Source organism: Squalius cephalus (genome assembly GCF_949319135.1).
Source record: "Squalius cephalus genome assembly, chromosome: 3".
NCBI classification, from domain to species: domain Eukaryota; kingdom Metazoa; phylum Chordata; class Actinopteri; order Cypriniformes; family Leuciscidae; genus Squalius; species Squalius cephalus.
Window position 1 is genome coordinate 5603950 of NC_137124.1, and position 6034 is coordinate 5609983.

A 6034-nucleotide genomic window follows, 5' to 3' on the forward strand; every position below is an offset into this window, starting at 1 on the left:
ATCATAAAAATTCAGTCTGATTCTGTTAGCCTAACTGAAGTCCCGTGATGGCACCACGGACCTCAACAACCTGACCTCACTCACTGGATGGTGTGATGTTGCTCACTTGCAGAGCCGGCTCTCCCTATAAGCGAACTAAGCGGCTGCTTAGGGCCCCGCCGCCACTAGGGGGCCCCCTAACTACAGATGGTACTCGCCGGTGTCGCCGCGGTTTAACAGTCAACCAACCGTGTAAAATCGTTGTCTTCCCTGAACTTGGAAATTTGACCGCAAAAAATGAAACGGGTCCATCCATCGGGTGCAGAAAAAAAAAAAAAATCCCATTATAGTAGAGCTACTACTCTAACGAAATCCAGATTTTAAGCAGTTTTTACTGTAGAATTATTTTTGCATGCATTTTTGAACTTGGCACATTACACAATGCACAAAGAGCCGCCTATTGCATTTTCTGCACAATTCGCGGTGCTATTTCACAGCAGCCTCGGGAGGGTGCGTTAAATTGGACATTATCCCATTATAGTAGAACTACTACTCTAACAAAATCCAAATTTTAAGAAGTTTTTACTGTAGAATTATTTTGTTAAGAATTTTTGAACTTGACATTACACAATGCACAAAGAGCCGCCTATTGCATTTTCTGCACAATTCGTGGTGCTATTTCACAGCAGCCTCGGGAGGGTGCGTTAAAGTGGAAAATATCCCATTATAGTAGCTACTACTCTAACGAAATCCAAATTTTAAGCAGTTTTTACTGTAGAATTCTTTTTGTTTGAATTTTTGAACTTGGCACATTACACAATAAAGAGCGGCCTATTGCTTTTTCTGCACAATTCGCGGCGCTGTTTCTCGGCAGCCTCAGAGGGTGCGTTAAAGTGGACATTATCCCATTGTAGTAGAGGCAGGCCAGCTGACAGTCTTGCCTGGGCCCGGGACAACATAATCTTAGATTCCTGTATCTATTCCTGTATCCAGAATCTTCAATTCCTGTACATATTTATTGCGATATTTGTAAATCAGTTGCGCCACTTCTTGGAAAGTTGACGGATGTCACACACACTGTCAGAAAGTTTATATTAATTGCAAATTGGTCCCCGTCTGTTCATGTTCCAGTGATACATGATGTCTCTCCACACCTCATAACCTACCTCTGTTTGCAAGAGTGGAAAAGCTTATCTGACTTGTCACATGACATCAGATACTCGATTATTTTGTCATAATCAGATCAGTTACACTGCTGATAACTGTCCCGTTTGCATGTAAATCATTTTCATATGATTATTGCTTGCTATTAAAGACATACTTTTATTCATAGAAATGCCCACATATCAGTGAACTTATTACATAAAAATGCTTTTAACATTTAATTATGCAACACTCTTTACAGAAAACATATCCCACGGTTATGGATAAACTCACAACGTCATCATCAAGTGCTGTGCTGTGCACATTGGGCAACAAGTGTCCTCCAGCATATTCGATCCGTGGCCATGTTCTCCACATCTTCCCATGGGACACTGACATTCTTCAGGTCTTCGTGAAACATCTGTCTCTGTGTCTACCTTGGTCTTCCCTGTCTCCTGCATCCTCCTGGTGGTGTCCACTTCATCACTGTGTTTGGGTGTTGTTTGGGCATGTGTAGGATGTGTCCAGCGAGGTGCACCCTTTGCTCTGTCTCAGTTTCTGAAAGTCTTCATGTGGAGTCCCACTCCTCCTCAGGATCTCTTTGATATATGCAGAACCAATATTGAACATAGTGATTTATCTTTTTCCATATTGTTAAAGCATTTTGTTTTCTCTTTTCAGCTTCATAAACTGTACTTGATGTCTGCCTAATGCCTTTATAAAAAAGGGTCAGTGCTCATCAGGTGTTTTGCTAAAGGTCATAATCATTGCATAGTTACAATAAAAGTGACCAATAATCACAAGGATATAGAATGAAAGTTGAGAATGTAAAATGTTGTGCTTATGTTTTTGCCTATTTGTTCTTTAAAGCGACGAAACAAATGTATTTTCACATAACAAAGTTGAATCTCATCTTTTGGTTTGTAAATATATAACTTCATCATAGCAATTTTTTTAACGTTAATGTATGTGTCACTATAATAGATTGCCCCTGTCTCTGGATATTTTTAATTAACTGATTTTTATACTGTTGTGCAGTAGTTTTGGCACTACATTTGTCTTTAAACAGTTTGACATTAAATATTGGAATAAGCTTTCAAAATTGTGTCCATTCATTGTGCTTTTGTTACATTTATTTGAATATAATTGATATACCTTTAATATACTATACATACACTGTAAATGTTAGAAGCACTTTAGTAGGCCTACATGCAATTATCTTTAATTAAAATACTGCAAAACTACCCTGCTGTAGGCCATTGCTTAGAAAAAAGTTTCTCTTTCAAATGTATTTATGCATCAGTCTAATCAAATAAGCAAATTTGTGTCATTGATCATGTGAACTCGTTTTTGGACGGTAACCACACAAAGAGTCTTTTGTTTTTAAATATGAGTTTTATAATTTAATTAGAAATAATACATGTTTAACAGCCTAAATATTAAATATTTAAGGTATCTATCCCTGCAGCCGGAACCAGAAAAGATCTGTCATCATTTGCCATAAATGGGCATGTAAGTGTGACGCATTTGTTCAGCTGGGTTTTTATTGGCTGTGACTTTATCGCAGAACTCGCTGTGATTGGACAATCGTTTAACCCATATAAACTGGCGCTTCATGTTACAAAGTATGGTTTGGTGTTATTATTACATTAGTTATACATTAAGCTAACTATAAAGTGTCTCTATAATGTGAGAAATTACTCCTTTACCGAGATCCTAACCCTAACCCTAAGCATGTCTGCACATTTCAATGAACTACAGAACAATGCTTCCTGTTCCACTGATAGAATGACAGAGATATGTGGGTAATGTAGTTTAAAACGTTTTGTAATAAAACAATAAATGTTAAATAAATTATATATTTAATGGACAACTGGATATCTAAATTTGTTCATTGTGCAAACCTTTATGACATATATGAGGGACAGGCTGAAATTTGATATTTTATTGTGAGCACTTTAAAAATAACCTTTATGCCAGCTTTCCATATATATCTGAAAACTGTGGCCAACATTATTTATTATACATGGCATAAGCAGTCGTCCTGCGGATTTTCTCTTTGATACACTAACCGGACTTCGAGTTACAGCCATTTGAAATGTGCATTTGTTTGCTCTTCTGGGGGCCATTGCTGGGCCCCTGGGGGTGGAGGGGCAGTATAATCTACACAGATCTACACACACTATTACTATTACACAAGGGTAATGCACCATTCAATAAAAAAAAAAAAAAAAAAACAAACAGTGCCAACATTTCCTTTTCACCCCCTCTTGCTGCTTATATGCCTGACATCAGTGATATATGCTTTCATTCGAAAAGCAGTTGTAGATGTACTAGAATGATCAACATGGATCATCTTCAATTAAGTTTTAAGTATTTATAGCAAGATAGCCCACTGGAGCCTCTTGTTATTCACATAGCTTCCTTTTATTTCACTGCAAACTGGCATACATGCAAGTATGTGTAACTTTTGTTGCATTGTTGTCCCAAATATCATTAACCAGATCTACATTTTTTATGTCCCAAGTAAAAGAATCATGGTCATTAATTATATGTAGTAATTTATAAGTTATTAATTATATGTAGGCCTAGTTATTTTTTAATTAATTAAACTAAAGAAATAAGAAATTAAAATTTCTCAAATAAAAATGTCTATTTACTGTACCAAACACCACTTTCAAAACACAATAGTCGTCACCATACTTTATTAAACAACACTTTATTGGAGGACACAGAATAAAGTTGATAAAGTAGCATAAAGACAAATGAGATTCAAGATAAATAAAAATGTGTCTTCAAAAATACATTAACATCATAATAGTCCACTCACAGCTGCTGAAGCCATAAAATTAGTGCCAGAGAATCATATTTGATATTGTGTTGGAAAATAATGATTCATTATCACAGCTAAACTGGTTTCTTGCTCTTCCCTGAACATGTCTCTATCGTGTTTGTGTTCTTCTTCCTCGTCTAAACAGTTTGTTCAGTTGAAGAACAGAAGATGTGATCACTGATGTGGTGTAGCTTTTTCTCAACCAGAAGAAGAAGTCTCAACATCCCATTGTCAGGCGTTCTCCAGTCCTGGTCTGAAAGTAAAACAGAAAACAGAAACCATTCAAATAAAGTTGTTTAATGGACAGTCGGGTCAGCTTATGTTCTGCGTTATTTAAAGCAGTGATGGTTTACTCTGGCCCTCAGCGTCCACTGTCCTGCAGATTTAGCTCCGAACTCAAACCCTCCTGCCTATTGTCTAGAAGTAAACCTGAAGACTTTGGTTAAAATTTTCAGATGTGCTCGATTAGGGTTGGAGGTAAACTCTTAATTAACCTCAAAAAGTAGAATGCAAAGGGCCAGAGTTGCCTGTTCCTTACATAAATTTACAAAGCAGCAGTCAGTACATTATATAATATACACATTGAAGTATTATATATATATATATATATATATATATATATATATATATATATATATATATATATAAAAATATAAATATATATATATATATATATATATATATATATATATATATATATATATATATATATATATATATATATATATATAAATATAAATATATATATATATATATTGGAGCACATAATATAAGCTAAGAACTGAACAAAAACTGTTTTACCCATATCAACAGCAACCTATTTTAAAAGATCTTTAAGAAAGGCATGGTCTCTTTTGAGCCTTTGCCAGTGATGCTTGATTTCTTTCCAGACAACATACTCTTCTGTCACTTGTTTCAAGAGCTTCACATTATCAAAAACCAAGTGAAAACCTGTACAATGTAAAATTGTCAACATCAAATTATGTACTACATTTTACAGCATTGTTTCAATTCAAGACATACCAATGGACTCGCGCACTTTTCTGTCTTCTTTGGGCACCAGATGTTCCTTCCTCACCCGAAACAAAGGACTTATTCGATTAGCTTGCGTTGATATAAGGACTGGTCTTCCTTCTCTGCTGTAAAACAAGAAAGTCTCGACTTACTCTATGTGCAATTACTATTGTTCCTGAAACATAAATTAAGACAGTATTAAATAAGTTAATTTACCATATGATTCAGGAGAGAACATTTGATGAGTAAATACTGATTGCAATATTCTAGAAACTTCACCTGGGAAGGGCTGATCACGGCAAGATTCGCTGCGACTCACTAGTAGCTCTTGTAATGGTTGGCTCCTAAAAGAGCTTTTGAGTTTGATTGTAGAGCTTTAAAAAAAAAGGACTAAGTAATCCTGCAAAACAGAAAGGAAGGTAATTTTAATACATTACTTGCAAATAGTCAGTTTATAACTGTAGGATATGTTTTCTGTAAAGAGTGTTGCATAATTAAATGTTAAAAGCATTTTTATGTTATAAGTTCACTGATATGTGGGCATTTCTATGAATAAAAGTATGTCTTTAATAGCAAGCAATAATCATATGAAAATGATTTACATGCAAACGGGACAGTTATCAGCAGTGTAACTGATCTGATTATGACAAAATAATCGAGTATCTGATGTCATGTGACAAGTCAGATAAGCTTTTCCACTCTTGCAAACAGAGGTAGGTTATGAGGTGTGGAGAGACATCATGTATCACTGGAACATGAACAGACGGGGACCAATTTGCAATTAGTATAAACTTTCTGACAGTGTGTGTGACATCCGTCAACTTTCCAAGAAGTGGCGCAACTGATTTACAAATATCGCAATAAATATGTACAGGAATTGAGGCAGTAGCCAATGACAGCACTAGAAGTAAAAGCTGCAGGATTGTGTACGAGTGTACAAATATGTACGAGTATCGTACGAATTTGACAACTTGTTAAATCTTGTGAATTATTAAGACTTTCAGACTATGTTTGTACTGATTGGGCTATGGGTTTTGTGAGAAAAGTTTTAAGAAACAACAAACG

At 35.5% G+C, this 6034-nt stretch overlaps 1 long non-coding RNA gene across 2 annotated transcripts; it reads right to left on the reverse strand.

The window, feature by feature from the left end:
* Window positions 1-4129: 4129 nt before the first annotated feature.
* LOC307155430 lies at window positions 4130-5323 on the reverse strand. 2 transcript variants are annotated; one of them, XR_013820507.1, is made up of 3 exons: window positions 5249-5323; window positions 4979-5094; window positions 4130-4208 (listed from the first exon to the last, which is right to left on the reverse strand). It is a non-coding gene; the product is annotated as an uncharacterized lncRNA (long non-coding RNA). The 2 variants fall into 2 exon arrangements; XR_013820508.1 differs by having other exon boundaries at window positions 4979-5091; window positions 5249-5307.
* Window positions 5324-6034: the final 711 nt, after the last annotated feature.